At 40.1% G+C, this 17,709-nt stretch overlaps 1 pseudogene; it reads right to left on the reverse strand.

Annotated features, from left to right (window-relative positions):
- Positions 1–5,479: 5,479 nt before the first annotated feature.
- LOC111873035 lies at positions 5,480–12,568 on the reverse strand (annotated as a pseudogene).
- Positions 12,569–17,709: the final 5,141 nt, after the last annotated feature.

Here is a 17,709-nt window from a genome sequence, read left to right on the forward strand (position 1 = left end):
GCCAGGAAATCTTCTCTGTCTTTTCTTCTATCGGCCTTCATTTCTTCTTTGTCAGTTTTTCTATCGGCGAGGCGTTCGAACAATTTTTCCATATCTTGTTTTTCCATTTTGTAGCAGTAAAGTACTCGATTCACAATAATTCAATTAATTGTCAAGGCGTGTTCAAGTTCTTAATTAATCTGACACCAAATTGTCACGTGTCTTGAGTTCGAAGCTCGCTGGTCACGTGTGTAAGTCCAAATCCCACTTCACAATATATATAAAACACAACATGATAAAAGTGTATGGTAGGTCTGGAACGGGGTTCGCTCAGCCTCGTAAGGATAACTGAGGAGCAATTTCAAGTGTGAGTAGATGATTTGTTAGATTTGTTGTATTGACAGTAAAAACCAACACACATACAGGTGTCTCAGGAGGGATGTGCCAGACTTTGGGAGGGTGTTCCTTATGTTAAAGTATGCCAATAAAACCCAAAACACCTATGTCCAAAATTGAACGGTTACGGATCTAATGGCCCGAGAAAAGTGTGGTTTTCAGGCAGGTCCACGCACCGTGTACCTGTCAGCTGACAAGTCTTATCTATGTTTGTCCTTGAGTGTGGTGATTCACGCTAGCCGTAAGCTTACGTGCTCCCTTCAGGATACGTTGCGGCCGCATTTTGAATGGGTGGTAGGTTAATTGTGCGAAGTTGCTGAAATGCCTTTTGTGTTTTCACACGTGGAATATTCTGATATGCATTTTGTGCGTGGATTTTGCGGTGGCAATGCACATGCTACTGTTGAAGAATACCTAAGGCATTTTCCCGATCGAAGGATTCCATCTCAAAGTGAATTTACGCCACCAGACATTGGGTGATACTGGTTCTCTTCTGAGTGTTTCTGTGCACTTTGAAAGGGAGGATGTACAAATGAGAAACACACGAGAGAACATTCTTGAGATGGTTCAGAGAAGTCCGTGTCTTTTCACTCGTAGAATGGCCTCTTGCATCTGTGTATCACATATGCAGGTGTGGCGAACTTTACATGATGAAGAGTTGTATCCTTACCATGATCGAAGGGTACAACATCTGGAACCAGGTGACCATGCTCAGCATATGGATCTGTGCCACTGGATAAAAGCTCATCCCGAACTGTTAAGCATCATTTTATTCAGTGATGAGGCATCTTTTACCCGGGATGGTGTAAATAATTTACAAAATGTGCATACGTGGTCCCATAATAATGCACATGAGATAACGGTAACGAAATTCCAAAAGAGATTTTCTGTGATGTATGGTGTGGTGTTGTTGGGAACAGGTTGATCGGACCTTTTGTGTTTCACAACAATTTAACTGGAAACACGTATGAAGCCTTCCTGAGGAAGGAGTTATCATGTTTGTTGGAAGACAATCTGTCAACGATAAGGAGCCAAATGTACTTCCAACATGATGGGGTTCCCCCACTTTACACTCAGCACGTTCCTTTAAGATTCTGATTTGTCACTGTGTATTACTATTGAGCCTTACTTTGATATAACAAAGTATTGTAAATGACCAACCTCAGATACAGGAGTGCAAGAATCAAGAGCACAACACAAAATGAACGCCTCTGACAGAAAGATTTAGAAAACAAAGAATAACAGCACAAGGCTATAAGTACTCTAGTGTGCTTATGCCATCCATCACTTCTTCTCAGCTCACCAGATCATCTGATTGAAAAAAGATCTCTTTGTAGTTCAGATATGGTTCAAAAGGTGTGCTGCTTCATAGCCACCCTGATATGTTTCCTCAGCAAATGCAAAGCTAGATTTTCCTTCATAATCTTTTCCATTGCATAATGGATCACTGGTTTGCAGCGTAGAAACCAGTTTCCATAGGCACTGCACAAAATACAGATGTAAACAGAACATCAGTTTCCACAAATTCAACTTCAAAACATACCTTTGTCAGTTCATAATGACAGCAAAAATTAATTAAAAGTATAGGGTGGGGCACAGAAACTTCCTTTTTTTGAAGGCGAATAAAGGAAAAATTATTTCTGATAGACAAAATTTATGTTTAGCTAATGAAAGAACATACTTTAAAGTTTTAAATCATATAGTTTGAAACAAAATATCTTGAAGGTGGTGGCCACCATTCTCTGTGCACTGATGCAACCGTTTTCTGAAGTTCCCCTCTGCACATTCCAACAATTGCACCGGAATTTGGGCTACTTCCTGCCAAATAACATTCTTCAGCTGAAGCAGGTTTGTGGGGCGATGTTTAAAAACCTCTGCCTTGAGGTATCCCCGTAAAAAAAAAATCACAGGGCGCTAGATCAGGTGAGTGCGCTGCCCACGGGATGTCACCTTGAAGTGAGATGAGCCGTCCAGGAACTTTGCCCCCAAAACTGTCATCGAAGCTCGGGCCGTGGCACCATTGTGTTGAAACGAGACATTTCCTAGATTCATTTCTTCAAGAGCTGGTTCGAAAAAGTTTTTAATCATGTCCACATACTGCTGTGAATTGACAGTAACTGCAGGATTGTCTTCTTAAAAAAAGTAAGGGCCAATAACTCCAGCTCTCAGCAATGCGCACCATACTGTCACGTTATCACTGTGAAGTGGCCTCTCATGGAGCTCTCCGGGATTGTTACCACTCCAGTAGCGCATATTCTGCTTGTTGATATATCCGGATAGGTGAAAACGTGCCTCATCACTAGGGACCGGATTTTTATGCCCTAATAATCCCTTAAATATTTATGCATGAAAAACTTCCGAAATATGCACATAAAATGTTATACCAAATATTAAAATTGATTTTACATTATTTTAAGACCAGCAAATCAATATTTAAGGTCATTATATATAATCAGTGAATGATTCACTTGCAATAAAAAGCTATACTTAAATACAAATCATGCAACAAAGCCACATATTTCAATACAAATTTAAAAAACCAATGGTACACATATTTTGCTCTTCAAACTTTCAGCGTCTCTTCTGTTGCAGTTCACAATTACTAAATGTTTTAGGTTTTCCATAGTTAGTCGCCTCCTGTTGTCTCGTAAGATGTCCTTATAGCGGGAAAAACTTCTTTCCAACTCACAGAAACTTAGGGGCGCATGTACAGAAGCCGCTATTTGCTGCACCGTTAGTGATATTATACTTGGCAGTTCAGTACGTTTACCGGCTAAAATTTCTTCAATTTCACAAATTTGTTCATATCCTGGATTTTTTTTAAAGAATGCTGTGTACTTTTTCCTTTACTACTTCACCAACTCCTCCAGGAACCGAATTCAATTTGGAAACAGCGGTTTTGAAGACACATAATGACTGATACAAAGTAGTTTTGCTGTTGCTTGTCTACAGCGAGGAAATGTCAGATGGAAGATGAGAGAAGTGAGCGGATATATAGGAAAGAGTAGTTTCTAGTTCTGCATTTTTTTTAGTACAACTTGGGCAATTTGAATTGATGATGCACTTTTGGGATCAAATGTATTCAAGACATTCCTAACTGTTTCTAAATGTTTGGTACAATAACTCGCTGCACACAGTCATGTGCCCCAGCACGTTAAAATTGGTTCTGGTGGAAGTGGAACGCTCGGTGCTACTGCTTTAAAGGCTTCTTTTCTGTATGGCGCTTTAACAAATACCTTCTTCACAGAAGACACCAACTTGTCAGCAAGCGGAAAATTTGCACGAATTGTTTCTGCAACATGGTGCAACCCATGGGCAAGGCAAGTCAAATGTGTCATATTTGGAAATATAACTTTAAGAGCAGTACCGGCTTTCATCATATAACTTGCGCCATCAGTCACAAAGAGCAATACGTGCTCATACTGAATGTCATTCGGCCATAGTAAATTCATGGAATTGATAAAAAATTCGGAAAATGCGGAGCTATTTGTGGTTTCAAATTGCTCTACCGCAAGAAGATACTGGGTAGATTGCTCATTCTTATTAAGGGATCCAACTATACAATTTGCAATAGACCGTCCCTCACAATCTTGTGTTTCGTCAATTGATACCCACACAAAATTATCTTGAATCTTATCTCTAATGCTTTCAATTGTAAAATTGTAACACTGCTTCAAGTAATTTTTGCGCACAGTAGTTTCATCCGGCACTTTGCACTGTGTATTTATGCTAACCGTCTTACATTGCACACAATTTTACCTTTCTCTTCACTTTTACACTACATGTTTCAACACTAATGTGCCATCTTCAGGTGTGTTTCTATGCACGTCAATCTACTGCACTGCATGCCATGACGTCTTCATTCTAAAAATGACTAAAATGTATGTAATGTATGTCATGTATAATAATAAATTCTAAATATTAAAACCTTTCAGGATTTGTCATCCTTACGTCGTATGTCAAATACGCAAATCACGCCAATCCTCCTCTATGGGATCACACTTCCTACATTCAGTGTGTATTGTGCTCTTTGTTGTGTCTTGCTCCTGTGACTGCATGAGTTGTACTGCTCCTACTGTATACTTCTCTGTGAAGTTTTTCAGAGTAGGATTGGTTAGTTTCCACAGCAGAATATCTGCCGCTAAAAAGGCTTCGCATAAATCATGGAAAACTGAAAAGACACTGATGAGAGTACACATTGTTTTGTTATTTACTATCAGTGGATGCCGTCGCGTTTTAATCACCAGGACTGAAGTGTAGACGTGTTAGGATGGACGTTCTTGTGGCAGTGCAGTCAATATGTAAGTATAGACAAATGGGAAATGTTACGTAGTGGGGAGCCATTTTCCTACCAGTTGGAGCGATTTTTGGCTGACAGACCGATGAAAGTTCTTGCCTGGTGGTTGCATAATTGATTTATTTTTCAACCCTGAAATTGGAGGCAGTACGCTTCTACCAAAAGCAGACAAACTTCAACCTGCTTATATGGCGTCATATTCCACAAGATAATACCTTGAGTGCTTATCCTGCAGAAATATTGTCTAATCATTTGTCGTTATTCAAAAGTAAAAAACTCTGTGGCTTTAGTCCGCAAGCGAACTATCGCGATCGAGCCACCGCCGCTTGTCGGCGAAGTTAAGCGCACCACAAACATACAGAACTCCATCAAAGAACCCTCTTCTCGAGAACGACAAGGTGGTGCACATTCGCCCCCGTCAAAAGAAATAACAAGAGGGACGACACGAACCTGCTTAGTTTACGAATTTTAATAGTGTCTTAACAAACCAATTATAAATATTTTAATGTATTGGAATGGCCGCTGTAGTTGTAAAGACTAGATTTTATACCTAGTGTATATTATTAATATTGTAAGTATACATTTTAACTTTTAGAACATGTATTATAATAGTGGCTTCTAACTGTATTGATGTAAAGGTGTCTCTCTGATGATGGTCTCTGAAGATCGAAACATGCAAGGGCATAAATAATTGAAATAAGAAAAATCTTCACCAGTCACAGCTAGACGGAACTGTTTTACTTTTCGTGATTTTGTATGAAAGTTCATATAAATGTTGCTTCCTCAGATGGTTTCACTCTGGTCTCTTTATGCAAATATTTTCTCCTCCCCACGTTTCTTTGTTACGACAGTGCCGGGCTTGTGCTGAGCATCTGGATGGTTCAGTAGTTCAGGAGGGCATGTCGACACTGGACTAGACAGTATCGTATGCGTCAAGTCATAAAACAGTTCAGAATCATCCTTGGTGCAGAATGAGACTCCCATACCATGTTTTCCTGCACGATCCGTTCGACCAATATGATGGGTTATATATACTCTTCTATGCACTTGGCCATCATCACTTGTAGTTGATGACCATGGATACGTCCTTGATATCAATACCTCGACCGGCCACATTGATGGCCGACTTGAGGCCTGCTAGTGCGTATTCTTGTTGTTCTTGGCCCTTGCCACCATGCTCCTCTAACCCCCCTGCCAACACATTGCCCCTTTCTTCTGAATTACGAATATAATGACTGGAGTTGTGACACCACATCCAAGGATCTCCAGCAACTTGTGGCTCTTGTCTGCCTCCGACAGGATGTACACAATCTGCTCTACTCATTCTGTTGGCTTGCCAGCAGACCCAATATAGAGAACGGCTGGGCGACGCAAGTATGTACGAGTCAAATGCTCCACTGCTGGGGACATTGTGGCGGTAAACACGACTGTCTGTCTGTACTTTTTCTTTGGGTTGTAATTGGCTTGTTATGCCGTGGTGACAGGGGGCATGTAGGTAGCCTGCCGCTGCCACCACTTGTTACGCCGTGGTGACAGGGGGGCGTGTAGGTATCCCTCCACTGCCACCACATATTACGCTGTAAGGGGGGGGGGTTGATGAAAATGATACTAGATTACTCTCAGCTAGGATTGTCCTGGCTCTGGGCCTTCTTCGTTGCATACAGCTGCCAACATCTGTTACGTCTTAAGAAGGGTGTTGATGAAAATACTATGTGCCGGTAGCGCGGTAGTCGAGCATTCTTTGTTGGCTGGCCCCTCTATCACTGGCACCACTTTGTTATGCCTAAAGGGGGCTAGTGAAATAATACTAAATTACGTTTTCCTTGTTCCATCAAGAAAGCATCCCCTGTCTACTATTATTAGTCCCTCACCCTTAACTAGGTTTGTTATAAGCCTTACTGCTAGTTGCATCCGTTCTGCCTTTCGTTTGGGCTAGGATTGCTCTGGATCAGTCGTGGACGGGTTGGTTCGGGGAAGTAAATCACAATCCCAGTACATCCTACTCTAATTACACTGTTATTTACAATCCTATATACAGTATGAACAATGCCGACTTTCAGTTGGGACTTCATGTTCGTGAAGAATTCGGTGCATTGAACGATTGGATATGTCTAGGGCGACTTCATGTTTGCAAGCGGAGCGTCTTGGAGATCTCAAAATTGACTGTCAAACTGCCTCCACATTTTCTGGCATCGTAACGGTACGTTATCGACCTGATGATTTTTTAACTACATTCCCGGTTGTCCTAAAGTTCTCTACCCACAAAACAATTGATTTTCGGTCGGGAACTGGACCTCTGGGCATAATTCCGAAGTGAGTACAGAACACATGATGCACCTCCACATACGAATGGTTGTTTGAAAAATAGGCTTCGACAGCAAACGCATGCTGCTCACTCGTCCACCTCATGATTCCTACTGAGGAGAATTAGAAACTTCTGCAGCTGCTGTGTTCGCAGAGCCTATCCCCACTTCCCTGCGACCTCCCCTCCCTTCACAATGCGTCTTCACAAAAAGGAAGTTTCAGCACCCAACCCTGAATGTATAAAAGATACACTGTAGGACTAAAACTGCACATCCAGGCTACATCAGCTACAGAGTAAATTGAATGGAATTGATTACACTAAACCAACCCAATGGAGCCAAGTCATTCATGAGAACGTCAGCTGGCACACAAGTTTTCTACGTTTCACAGAAGTGAAATTACATGGGTCAGTTCACAAGACACCAATGCTGGCCCCTAACAGCAAAAGGTTATAGGTACTCTAGTGTGCTTGTGCCATTCATCACTTCCTCTCAACTCACCAGATGATCTGATTGGAAAAGATTTCTTTGTAGTTCACATATGGTTGAAAAGGTTTGCTGCTTCAGAGCCACCCTGATACGTTTCCTCAGCAAATGTAAAGCTGGATAGCAAAAATTAATTACAAGTATGTATTTAAGATACACTGCACCAGCAACAGAGTAAATTGAATGGAATGGATTACAATAAACCAACTCAACAGAGCCAAGTCATTCATGAGAAGGTCTGCAGGCACACAAGTTTTCTACGTTTCACAGAAGTGAAATTTCATGAGTCAGTTCACAAGACACCAATGCTGGCCCCTAACAGCACAAGGTTATAGGTACTCTAGTGTGATTCTGCCATCCATCACTTCCTCTCAACTCACGAGATGATCTGATTGGAAAAGATCTCTTTGTAGTTCTGATATGGTTCAAAAGGTCTGCTGCTTAAGAGCCATCCTGATACGTTTCCTCAGCATATGTAAAGCTGTATTTTCATTCATAATCTTTTCTGTGGCATACTGGATCAACGGTTTGCAGCATAGAAATCAGTTTCCATAGGCACTGAACAAAATACAAATGTAAACAGAACATCAATTTCTACAAATTCAACTTCAAAACATACTATTGTCAGTTCATAATGACTGCAGAAATTAATTAAAAGTATGTATTTAAGATACACTGCACCAGCAACAGAGTAAACTGAATGGAATGGATTACAATAAACCAACTCAATAGAGCCAAGTCATTCATGAGAAGGTCTGCAGGCACACAAGTTTTCTACGTTTCACAGAAGTGAAATTTCATGAGTCAGTTCACAAGACACCAATGCTGGCCCCTAACAGCACAAGGTTATAGGTACTCTAGTGTGCTTATGCCATCCATCACTTCCTCTCAACTCACGAGATGATCTGATTGGAAAAGATCTCTTTGTAGTTCTGATATGGTTCAAAAGGTCTGCTGCTTAAGAGCCATCCTGATACGTTTCCTCAGCATATGTAAAGCTGGATTTTCATTCATAATCTTTTCTGTGGCATACTGGATCAACGGTTTGCAGCATAGAAATCAGTTTCCATAGGCACTGAACAAAATACAAATGTAAACAGAACATCAATTTCTACAAATTCAACTTCAAAACATACTATTGTCAGTTCATAATGACTGCAGAAATTAATTAAAAGTATGTATTTAAGATACACTGCACCAGCAACAGAGTAAATTGAATGGAATGGATTACAATAAACCAACTCAATAGAGCCAAGTCATTCATGAGAAGGTCTGCAGGCACACAAGTTTTCTACGTTTCACAGAAGTGAAATTTCATGAGTCAGTTCACAAGACACCAATGCTGGCCCCTAACAGCACAAGGTTATAGGTACTCTAGTGTGCTTATGCCATCCATCACTTCCTCTCAACTCACGAGATGATCTGATTGGAAAAGATCTCTTTGTAGTTCTGATATGGTTCAAAAGGTCTGCTGCTTAAGAGCCATCCTGATACGTTTCCTCAGCATATGTAAAGCTGGATTTTCATTCATAATCTTTTCTGTGGCATACTGGATCAACGGTTTGCAGCATAGAAATCAGTTTCCATAGGCACTGAACAAAATACAAATGTAAACAGAACATCAATTTCTACAAATTCAACTTCAAAACATACTATTGTCAGTTCATAATGACTGCAGAAATTAATTAAAAGTATGTATTTAAGATACACTGCACCAGCAACAGAGTAAACTGAATGGAATGGATTACAATAAACCAACTCAATAGAGCCAAGTCATTCATGAGAAGGTCTGCAGGCACACAAGTTTTCTACGTTTCACAGAAGTGAAATTTCATGAGTCAGTTCACAAGACACCAATGCTGGCTCCTAACAGCACAAGGTTATAGGTACTCTAGTGTGCTTATGCCATCCATCACTTCCTCTCAACTCACCAGATGATCTGATTGGAAAAGATCTTTTTGTAGTTCTGATATGGTTCAAAAGGTCTGCTGCTTAAGAGCCATCCTGATACGTTTCCTCAGCATATGTAAAGCTGGATTTTCATTCATAATCTTTTCTGTGGCATACTGGATCAACGGTTTGCAGCATAGAAATCAGTTTCCATAGGCACTGAACAAAATACAAATGTAAACAGAACATCAATTTCTACAAATTCAACTTCAAAACATACTATTGTCAGTTCATAATGACTGCAGAAATTAATTAAAAGTATGTATTTAAGATACACTGCACCAGCAACAGAGTAAACTGAATGGAATGGATTACAATAAACCAACTCAATAGAGCCAAGTCATTCATGAGAAGGTCTGCAGGCACACAAGTTTTCTACGTTTCACAGAAGTGAAATTTCATGAGTCAGTTCACAAGACACCAATGCTGGCTCCTAACAGCACAAGGTTATAGGTACTCTAGTGTGCTTATGCCATCCATCACTTCCTCTCAACTCACCAGATGATCTGATTGGAAAAGATCTTTTTGTAGTTCTGATATGGTTCAAAAGGTCTGCTGCTTAAGAGCCATCCTGATACGTTTCCTCAGCATATGTAAAGCTGGATTTTCATTCATAATCTTTTCTGTGGCATACTGGATCAACGGTTTGCAGCATAGAAATCAGTTTCCATAGGCACTGAACAAAATACAAATGTAAACAGAACATCAATTTCTACAAATTCAACTTCAAAACATACTATTGTCAGTTCATAATGACTGCAGAAATTAATTAAAAGTATGTATTTAAGATACACTGCACCAGCAACAGAGTAAACTGAATGGAATGGATTACAATAAACCAACTCAATAGAGCCAAGTCATTCATGAGAAGGTCTGCAGGCACACAAGTTTTCTACGTTTCACAGAAGTGAAATTTCATGAGTCAGTTCACAAGACACCAATGCTGGCTCCTAACAGCACAAGGTTATAGGTACTCTAGTGTGCTTATGCCATCCATCACTTCCTCTCAACTCACCAGATGATCTGATTGGAAAAGATCTTTTTGTAGTTCTGATATGGTTCAAAAGGTCTGCTGCTTAAGAGCCATCCTGATACGTTTCCTCAGCATATGTAAAGCTGGATTTTCATTCATAATCTTTTCTGTGGCATACTGGATCAACGGTTTGCAGCATAGAAATCAGTTTCCATAGGCACTGAACAAAATACAAATGTAAACAGAACATCAATTTCTACAAATTCAACTTCAAAACATACTATTGTCAGTTCATAATGACTGCAGAAATTAATTAAAAGTATGTATTTAAGATACACTGCACCAGCAACAGAGTAAACTGAATGGAATGGATTACAATAAACCAACTCAATAGAGCCAAGTCATTCATGAGAAGGTCTGCAGGCACACAAGTTTTCTACGTTTCACAGAAGTGAAATTTCATGAGTCAGTTCACAAGACACCAATGCTGGCTCCTAACAGCACAAGGTTATAGGTACTCTAGTGTGCTTATGCCATCCATCACTTCCTCTCAACTCACCAGATGATCTGATTGGAAAAGATCTTTTTGTAGTTCTGATATGGTTCAAAAGGTCTGCTGCTTAAGAGCCATCCTGATACGTTTCCTCAGCTTATGTAAAGCTGGATTTTCGTTCATAATCTTTTCTGTGGCATACTGGATCAACGGTTTGCAGTGTAGAAACCAGTTTCCATAGGCAGTGAACAAAATACAAATGTAAACAGAACATCAATTTCTACAAATTCAACTTCAAAACATACTTTTGTCAGTTCATAATGACAGGAAAAATTAATTAAAAGTATGTATTTAAGATACACTGCACCAGCAACAGAGTAAATTGAATGGAATGGATTACAATAAACCAACTCAATAGAGCCAAGTCATTCATGAGAAGGTCTGCAGGCACACAAGTTTTCTACGTTTCACAGAAGTGAAATTTCATGAGTCAGTTCACAAGACACCAATGCTGGCCCCTAACAGCACAAGGTTATAGGTACTCTAGTGTGCTTATGCCATCCATCACTTCCTCTCAACTCACCAGATGATCTGATTGGAAAAGATCTCTTTGTAGTTCTGATATGGTTCAAAAGGTCTGCTGCTTAAGAGCCATCCTGATACGTTTCCTCAGCATATGTAAAGCTGGATTTTCATTCATAATCTTTTCTGTGGCATACTGGATCAACGGTTTGCAGCGTAGAAACCAGTTTCCATAGGCACTGAACAAAATACAAATGTAAACAGAACATCAATTTCTACAAATTCAACTTCAAAACATACTTTTGTCAGTTCATAATGACAGCAAAAATTAATTAAAAGTATGTATTTAAGATACACTGCACCAGCAACAGAGTAAATTGAATGGAATGGATTACAATAAACCAACTCAATAGAGCCAAGTCATTCATGAGAAGGTCTGCAGACACACAACTTTTCTACGTTTCACAGAAGTGAAATTTCATGGGTCAGTTCACAAGACACCAATGCTGTCCCCTAACAGCACAAGGTTATAGGTACTCTAGTGTGCTTATGCCATCCATCACTTCCTCTCAACTCACCAGATGATCTGATTGGAAAAGATTTCTTTGTAGTTCACATATGGTTGAAAAGGTTTGCTGCTTCAGAGCCATCCTGATACCTTTCCTCAGCAAATGTAAAGCTGGATTTTCATTCATAATCATTTCTGTGGCATACTGGATCAGCGGTTTGCAGCATAGAATCCAGTTTCCATAGGCACTGAACAAAATACAACTGTAAACAGAACATCAATTTCTACAAATTCAACTTCAAAACATACTTTTGTCAGTTCATAATGACAGCAAAAATTAATTAAAAGTATGTATTTAAGATACACTGCACCAGCAACAGAGTAAATTGAATGGAATGGATTACAATAAACCAACTCAATAGAGCCAAGCCAATCATGAGAAGGTCTGCAGACACACAACTTTTCTACGTTTCACAGAAGTGAAATTTCATGGGTCAGTTCACAAGACACCAATGCTGTCCCCTAACAGCACAAGGTTATAGGTACTCTAGTGTGCTTGTGCCATCCATCACTTCCTCTCAGCTCACCAGATGATCTGATTGGAAAAGATTTCTTTGTAGTTCAGATATGGTTGAAAAGGGTTTTGCTGCTTCAGAGCCATCCTGATACGTTTCCTCAGCAAATGCAAAGCTGGATTTTCGTTCATAATCTTTTCTATGGCATACTGGATCACCGGTTTGCAGTGTAGAAACCAGTTTCCATAGGGACTGCACAAAATACAAATGTAAACAGAACACAATTTCTACAAATTCAACTTCAAAACATACTTTTATCAGTTCATAATGACAGCAAAAATTAATTAAAAGTATGTAATTAGGATACACTGCACGACGAAAACTGCATACTCAATGCACGTCACCCACATCGCTAGTTATAGTTTTGTATATTCTAAATTTTATGTTTTTGGACAACAGGTAAGAAGACAAAAAGTTCTGGACTGAATGGTAGCAAGCATTACCCGAGTTCAAGCGCCTCTTAATTTCTTCCTGAATAAGGTTTCGATCTGTTATCGTTGTTCCCAAAATATCTGAATTGTGCCACATTTTCAAAACATCTGTTTCTTATCTTTATGTCATGATTTTGCCCTGCATTTTGGTGATGAGACAGTAACATATACTTAATTTTCTCTGTGTTTACTTCTAGACCAACCTCTTTACTTGCATCAATTAAAGTTTGTGTGTTTTTCTTTATGGTATCTACATTATCACGCAGTAGATTCAAATCATCGGCGTAGAACAGCAGCTGACGTGTCCCGTTTAATTTCAGTCCCACCTGGTTTCCCTGGACCTTCCTAATTGCATATTCTAAAGCAAAGTTGAAAATGAGTGGCAATAAAGCATCTCCTTGTTTTAGACCATTCTGGATAGGAAATTTATCAGACAAACATTTAACTGCACTTACTTTACTATACGTTTCGTTTGAACACATTTTAATCACCCTAACTAGTTTCATGGGTATCCCAAACTCTATTAGAATACTGTACAATACTTCCCTCCTAACTGAATCATAGGCTTTCTTGAAGTCTACAAATAGCTGATGTACCGTCTCATCATACTCCCATTTTTTCTCCAATATTTGACGAATGCAAAAGATGTGATCTGTAGCTGATCTGTTGTCAAAACCCACACTGATGATCCCCAATAATTTCATCTACATATGGACTTAACCTTGAAAGAAAAATAATGGAGAAAATTTTATATGAAGTTGATAGCAGTGATATCACCCGATAATTACTACAGTCAGTTTTATTACCCTTCTTGTGAACTGGTACAATAATAGACTCCCTCCACTGATCAGGCAATTTTTCCTTATGCTAAATAGATGTAATTAGACTGTCGATCTTAGAACATAATATTTCGCCTCCTGCTTGAATAAATTCTGTCGGAATTTGATCACTACCTGGCGATTTATTATACTGTTTCAATTTTGCAACAGCACTTTCAACCTCAAAAGGGCTAGGATTAGGTATTAACAGCTCAGCTGTATCGATTTCTGTCTGCCTAACATCACTGACCCTATGTACATTCAATAACTGAGAGAAGCAGTTCCTCCACCTATTCAAAATGTTGTGGGAATCTGCAAGCAGATCACCATTCTCATCCTTCACTAAGTTACTGTTAGGCTGGTAACCCCCCTTAAAGTCACTTATTCTTCTATACAGGTCTCTAATATTCTTGTTCATAGTGTTCATTGCAAGCTCATCCATTTTGTCTTTCAGATATTCCCTCTTTTTGTTCCTGAAATGCCTGCTGGTTTCACATCTTATATTGTTCAGATTATCCCCATTTAACTCGCTTGGATCCTGTAACCATTGCAATTTGGCCTGCTTTCTTTGATCTAATAATTTTGAGCATCCTTCATCGAACCATGGCTTATGCTTCTTCGGTTCATAATAACCTAGACTTTCTTTGGCAGACATTTTTATATTCTCTATAATAGTTTCCCAAGTTTTATTAACATCCACATCAGTGTCCAAGTTTTCCAAAGCCGCAAACCTATTTGAGATTTCAACACGATACTGCTCTTTATCCTCTACCTCTTTTAATTTCTTGACATTGAACCTCTCCATATGAACTCTGTGTGTTGTTTGTTTGCTCACTGCCAGTCTTTCCCTACCCTTTGCCACCACTCGGTAGTGGTCAGTAACACAATCAGCTGCCCTGAATGACTGGACATCAAGTACGCTTGAGTGCCGTCTCCTATCTATCAAAATATGGTCTATTTGATTGTGTATCTTCCCATCGGGAGATGTCCAAGTAAATTTATGGATGTTATGATGTGGGAACATTGTACTTTAGGCAGTAAGATTTTTTGATGCAGCAAAGTTTACTACTCTAATTCCATTATCATTACTAATTTCATGCAAACTCTCATTCCCAATTGTTGGTTTGAAAATGTCTTCCCTCCCTACTTTGGCATTGAAATCTCCTAACAAAATTTTCATATGGTACTTCGGGAATTTATCACGTACATGTTCTATTTCTTCATAGAATCTATCCTTTATGTCATCAATTTTATCTTCTGTTGGGGCGTGAACATTCATAACGATGATATCACACCAGCGACCTTTTAGTATTATATATGATATCCTATCACTAACGAATTCTACCGTCTTTACTGCTGATACGATTCTCTTATGTATGAAAAAACCTGTACCTAATTCATGATTTTCATTCCCCTTTCCATAGAAAAATGTAGTCTCCTGCTGGTGCAATGCCACCTCCATCCCATCTGACCTCCTGTACTCCCGCTAAATCTAACTAATATTTTAAGATTTCTTCTGCCACTGCCCTGAGCGAACTTGCCCTATACAAACTTCGTACATTCCAAGTGCCAAATCTCATATCCATTTTCATTAGCTTAGGTCGTTTATCCAAGGAATCAGTCCAGGTCCGAGGCTCTGTGTTCATTTTCGTAACGTAATGATTTTTTATGGTTAGGAGTTGTTAGCCCCACGCCCAACCCCCAAGCTGGAGGGCCACCCCTTGTCGGCTGTCCACGACTGCTTATTCAATATATTCACAGCTTCCCTCCAAAAATGGAGGGCGTCTCCTCCATCCGCAACCTGAGGACGCGCCATGCCGTGGTGACACCCACCTAACATGGCGGGTAACAACCTAGAAAGTGTAATTAGTTCCTGAGCTACTTGATCCAGGCAGCACGTGCCTGTTCCACTTCTTCCCAATTTATAAATTTTCCTTCCTGTGTTTGATGGGTCCGGCTCCTTCAATTGGTTAAAAACTTGCTCGATGAATTGTAGGGCAGTTTGGTACCACTGAACATCGAAATTGATCACCAGATTCCAGTAGTTTCTGGTGACTAAGAGTTCGCGTTCTCGCAAAAATACAAGTCCCTTACCCAAGTCAGGTGTGTTTCCTACTCCAGCAACTATACCTGAAATTAAACAAAGTCTTCAGCACTCGGGAAATTTTTATCTAACTTCTCCTGCCTGGGAGTGGGCGAAGGTTATACCTTGGGAGTGGTGCATCATCGTTCTCCCCTATCTGATCGTCTACTACATCAACTGTTGGATTTGTGAGTGGTTCGGTTCCTGCAACCTCAGTATTGGTTTGTTCCTCTATCACTTCCGCGGAAGGGTCGTTGGATGTTGCTTGTGTGTCTGCCTGTATGCTTCGCAGCCAATACCTAGTCCTGGGTTCTTCCCTTGAGTTAGAACTTCCGTTGGCCGTTGCTGGAATCTCTGGTTGTCTCCTGGGTTCCCAGGTAGGGTCCTGAATTTGATCCTCCCTACCGGTGGTATAGGTGAGGAGCTACTGCTGTAGCAGAAATGGTATATGGAGTAGGTGTGGTCACTTCCTCCTCCGCTGTTATTTCCTGCCTGCCACCGTTTCCTAATTCGGGAATCGGACCGTCAGTAGGTCTGGTTGACCAATGGGATACTTCTCAGTAAGTTTCATCTTATTAACATTATTCTGCGCTACTCTAACAAGATAATTTAAATCAGACAGCTGCCTCACCATATCAAATTGACCCCTCCACCTGATTCGGAATTTCGGACAGCTTTGTTTACATCTCGTCATGTCTCGCAGGTAGATCAGGTCTCCCGGTCGAAAAATGGTTAATCTGGTTCCCTTATCATACTGCTCCTCCTCTCTCTCTCCCTTCTTGTCTTGTTGTTCTCCCGTGTTACACGGTAAGCTTCCTCAAGTCATTCGGCTAGTGTGTCGATATGACTTGCCCAGATACAGTCATTCAGCTGGTGCATGACTCTCTTATGCGCGCACTTTAGAATGGCTAACCGGCGAATACCACACGCATTCACTAATATGATCTCATACGGTTTCCAGTCAGTCATCCTATTGACCATCCCATCCATTCCACTGTGTCTAAGTGTTAAAACTGATTGCCGCCTATACTGTGGCATAACAATTTTCACTTCATGGATCCAATCACCTCTCCATAGGGCTGGATATAAAATATGTCACACATCATACGTCCTTGGCTCGATAAAGTATATAATCAGGTCTCACGCATACAGCGCAAGTTGTCAAGATAACACATGGGCCATGGAAAAACCACTGTCACAGTTGACCCTAAACAAAATCCCTCATGTAAGATCTGAGGTTTTCACAGCGGTGACTATGAAGAGACCAGTCTTCTGGGATGTGGCACCGTGCACATATTGTGTTAACCGACGCAAGCGAAGAACCAGTGTGAGCAGGTGCAAATGGACTCTTTAATTATGATGGAGGCAATACATTCCTCCGAAACGTTGGTTAACACAATATCTACACGGCGCCACATCCCAGATGACTGCTCTCTTCAAAATCCCTCATATTTCCAACCATGACAACTATATGCTGCGCAATTGCACACCTTGCCATTCCACATATAAGTACATTGGCCAGTCATATCAAAATAATTTCATTGTAACATATTAAAATTCATAAAAAACACGGACACCATACCTACTGCCAGACTTACAGCAAGCAAGTCTCAACAATGTATAATACAAGCACACAGACCATTTATTAACTCTTAACATTTGAGACCCTTTCATGCTCGATAAATTCAATAGAGTAAAATGAGTTGCTTTGCAAATAATTTCGTAAAAGAAACCTACAATGATTTTCATTGTTTTCAAAGCGAGACATTTGACGGCTGAGCGTTAAATAGCTTGATGCCTGACTACTACACCCCCCTCTGATAACAATAAATTTCTTAGACTTGAAAGGATTCTGATGATGGTGTATACTACACTTCTTTTGGACTTCACCCATC

The sequence above is a fragment of the Cryptotermes secundus genome, unplaced genomic scaffold (genome assembly GCF_002891405.2).
Source record: "Cryptotermes secundus unplaced genomic scaffold, Csec_1.0 scaffold3778, whole genome shotgun sequence".
Classification (NCBI taxonomy): domain Eukaryota; kingdom Metazoa; phylum Arthropoda; class Insecta; order Blattodea; family Kalotermitidae; genus Cryptotermes; species Cryptotermes secundus.